Genomic DNA, 4,134 nt, shown 5'->3' with positions numbered 1-4,134 from the left:
GGTGGGACCGAGTGGGTAGGGTTGTGACAACCGTGCACTCTGCCACACTCCTGATGAGTGATCGAGTGGACGGGATCTTGTCGGAGTACATACGTACTCTACCCCAAATCATAAATGGGGAGCGCAATGCTCTCATCTCCGTGCACGATGACGGAGAGGAATCTCTAACGTACACGCTGCGTCACACACTACCCATGAGCGGATCAACGGAGCACCTAAGAGTCAAACCGACGTTACCAGCCGTGTCCCGCTACCCATGCGAGGCGGGCAACGAGCACCACAAAGGATGAAACCGCAAAGTGCTCGACAATAAAGGAGCAATCAATCACTCAGCATGCAATCATGCGAATGGTGCATGTCACTAAACATGATAATATACTAAACCAATCTCTGGACATATCATAATGTGCACCAAAGCGAATGAATCATATCAAGGTATCTGATCATATAAGGTATCAAACCTAGGTCCTGACATGGTAAAATATGGTTATATCACTACCCATGAGCATGTGGAATCAGGTACATATCCATACAAGATGTAAACAAACAATCAATCAACAGGTAGCATGTATTGGGCAGTGATTATCCGAAACAAGTAAGAAACACAATTAATGCATCTTGTTAATTTAATTACTAAGCATATCAAAGACAATAAGTCAAAAGTACCCGCCTCCAATCGAAATGGTCCAGTCCGACAAATCGAAATACTCGTCTCGAATCAAAGTCCTGTGTCAAACGAATAAATCTTTTTATTTAGCTACACTCCAAACGAATAGCTAAATAAAATCCTTAACAACAATTCAGAGCAAAACCCTAAATATTTCCTTCGTTCAGATTAACCCTAACGATCAAGGTGAACAACATTTAACCATGTAAATCCTAATTCACCACAAAACGTATCACAAGCCTGCAATTTACCAAATTCCAAAACTCACCCAAATCCGTATACTTTGTCGTTAATTTGTCGAGGATGCACCCGTTGCCAAAACTGTGGCTGGTACTAGATTTAACCACTGACCTATACATCAAACACCCAAAATTCGTAGTCAATACATTCACCTCTGTGAATCAAACCTAACATTAAATTCACAGTCTTTAAACCAACAACTTACCATAAACCAAAGGCTCGGTAGAACCCGAGGCAGCAACTCATGCAAGGGGTGAGGCTCGGCTATGGCAGAAGGAAAGGGTCGGCTCTGCTCGGACTGAGGGACGGCAGTAACCAGGGTGCTAGGGCACCGACGATGGCTCAAGTGCCGGCCAGAGGAAGAGCGATCACCTCTGGTGGTCCTGTGACCGGTGGTTTAGCGTCGGCGCCAGTAGATGTCGGGCGACGCTCAACGGTGTGCGAAGGAGGAGAGGCTAAGAAGAAAAAGGGGCACAGTGCTAGGGCTCGGCACAGAGGAAGAAGTCGGCGTCGCTGGAGTTGGGGCAGAGGCTAGGGCACAGCGGCGGCGGGTAGAGGAGAGGTCGGCTCGCGGTGTGCAACGGGGAGGAGCGGTGAAAATCGGCCGGCGATGGCTGCTGTGTTGCCAGCGGATCTCACGCGGATGCTCATCGTCAGCGCCGTTGTCGTGTGGCGAGGCCGCGTGGCTCAGCGTCGGCGAAAGGTCTAGGGCAGAGGAGGAGAAAGGCAGGCGGTGTCGGGATGGCTCGAGTGCGAGGAGGGGGCTTAGGGCACGCGGGGAAGGAGTGAACGGCGACAAATAAAAACCGGAGGAAAAGAAAAAGAATAAGAAAAGAAAAAGGAAAAGAAAAATAAAACTTTTCCTCATTAAAACAGGGTAGCCTAAACAGGCTTTTCCGAGCCCTGTTTTTATCCCCGTCAACTCGTCCTTACGAGCTCCGAAAAATTCCAGAAAAATTTCCAAAAATTCTGGAAAATTCATTTATTAATAATCGTCATTTTTTCCGGTATTTTACATTCTGGTACTTTTGAGAATAACAACGCGCGGCTCAAACTTTACGCTGAAGCCTTCGAAAAGCTCAAAGCCGATTTCAGAGAAGTCACTATCCAGAAGATACCCCGAGCGGAAAACCAAGAGGCCGATGAGTTAGCCAAACTCGCGAGCTCAATAACGCCAGTCTCCATCCAGCGGCCAATTGAACAAGTATCTTTGGTGACGCACATCGATCGGATGGAGGGCCTCTCGTTTCCGAACGACTGGCGGACACCCATCATGGAGTTTCTCCGCTCGGGTGCTAAATTGTCCGATCGGGATGAGGCCCAGCTACTAAGGAGGAGAGTCGGTCGGTTCACGCTCATTGGAGACCAATTATACAAGAAGGCTTTCTCGCGCCCACTGTTGAAATGCGTGAGCTCGGAAGACACGGCGTACATCCTCCAAGAAGTGCATCAAGGATCCTGCGGAAGGCATCCGGGCGGACGATCGCTGGCTAAGAAAATCCTGCTGGCCGGATACTTCTGGCCAACTTTACAAGCAGACGCCGCTCGGACCGTCGCGACGTGCCTTTCTTGCCAAAGGTATCATAATTTCTCTCACCGACCGGCGGAAGAAATGAAGGCAGCTACTGTGTCTTGTCCGTTCGACCAATGGGGAATGGATATTATGGGTCCGTTTCCCATGGCGACCGGACAGCGGAAATTTTTATTGGTGGCGGTTGATTATTTTTCTAAGTGGGTGGAGGCCGAGCCGCTAGACAAGATCACCGAGCAGATGGTTAAGAAATTTATCTGGCAACATATCATCTGCCGGTTCGGCATCCCCCGTCGACTTGTTTCAGACAACGGTCGGCAATTCACAGGAAAGTTGCTCGAAGATTGGTGCAGAAGCTATGGCATCGAGCAACACTTCACGTCCGTGGCGTATCCTCAAAGTAATGGTCAAGCCGAAGTAGCCAATCGGGAAATTCTTCGTATCCTGCGCGCTCGGCTCGACCATTTGGGAGGAAGCTGGGTGGATGAAGTGTCTGGCGTCTTATGGGCCATCCGCACAACCCCAAAGGAAGGAATGGGCGTCACGCCTTTCCATCTGGTGTACGGCGGCGAAGCGGTGATTCCTGTCGAAGTCGGTGTCGAGACCGTCCGGATCCAGAATTATGATGATGGCAACGCCGAGCGGAGGAACATGGAGCTGGATTTGGTCGACGAGGAGCGAGCCAAGGCGTTCGTCCGGCTGATGGCGTACCGGCAACGGATGAAGCAAAACTACAATCGGCGCGTAATCCCCAGATCATTCCAGGTAAGCGACCTTGTCTGGAAGAAAGTAAAGCCGGTCGGCGACGTCGGCAAACTGGAGGCTCCCTGGGCAGGCCCCTTCAAAATCATCGAAAAGCTCCGCTCGGGAGCTTATTATTTGGAGGATGAAGACGGGTGACAGCTGGACCGACCATGGAGCGCGAATCATCTCCAACCTTATCGAGCTGGGTGAAAGGTGCACTGATGTAACTCGTTTGTGTATATTTTGGTCGCCTGTCCTTGTAATGCAGGAAGCAAAAATGATTTAAAGGATGGCTAATTGCTTCGCCGAACGACAGTGTTAAAATTAGCCTTAAAGGCCGTCGAGCTCCGACGTTAAAAATCGAGAGACAAGCCAACGTCTATAAACCCTCCGAGCGGAAGACCGTCGAGCTCCGACGTTAAAAATCGAGAGACGAGTCGGCGTCTATAAACCCTCCGAGCGGAAGACCGTCGAGCTCCGACGTTAAAAATCGAGAGACGAGCCGGCGTCTATAAACCCGAGCTCCGACGTTAAAAATCGAGAGACGAGCCGGCGTCTATAAACCCTCCGAGCGGAAGACCGTCGAGCTCCGACGTTAAAAATCGAGAGACGAGCCGGCGTCTATAAATCTTCCGAGCGGAAGACCGTTGAGCTCCGACGTTATAAATCAAGAGACGAGCCGGCGTCTATAAACCCTCCGAGCGGAAGACCGTCGAGCTCCGACGTTAAAAATAGAGAGACGAGCCGGCGTCTATAAACCCTCCGAGCGGAAGACCGTCGAGCTCCGACATTAAAAATCGAGAGACGAGCCGGCGTCTATAAACCCTCCGAGCGGAAGACCATCGAGCTCCGACGTTAAAAATCGAGAGATGAGCCGACGTCTATAAACCCTCCGAGTGGAAGACCGTCGAGCTCCGACGTTAAAAATCGAGAGATGAGCCGACGTCTATAA

At 50.4% G+C, this 4,134-nt stretch overlaps 1 long non-coding RNA gene across 1 annotated transcript; it reads right to left on the bottom strand.

The window, feature by feature from the left end:
* Positions 1-677: 677 nt before the first annotated feature.
* LOC122053713 lies at positions 678-1,241 on the bottom strand. The gene is made up of 3 exons (XR_006132335.1): positions 1,113-1,241; positions 936-1,018; positions 678-726 (listed from the first exon to the last, which is right to left on the bottom strand). It is a non-coding gene; the product is annotated as an uncharacterized LOC122053713 (long non-coding RNA).
* Positions 1,242-4,134: the final 2,893 nt, after the last annotated feature.

Source organism: Zingiber officinale, chromosome 1B, assembly GCF_018446385.1.
Source record: "Zingiber officinale cultivar Zhangliang chromosome 1B, Zo_v1.1, whole genome shotgun sequence".
NCBI classification, from domain to species: domain Eukaryota; kingdom Viridiplantae; phylum Streptophyta; class Magnoliopsida; order Zingiberales; family Zingiberaceae; genus Zingiber; species Zingiber officinale.
Note: the sequence above shows the minus strand (reverse complement) of the source record. Positions and strands in the feature narration are given on the sequence as shown.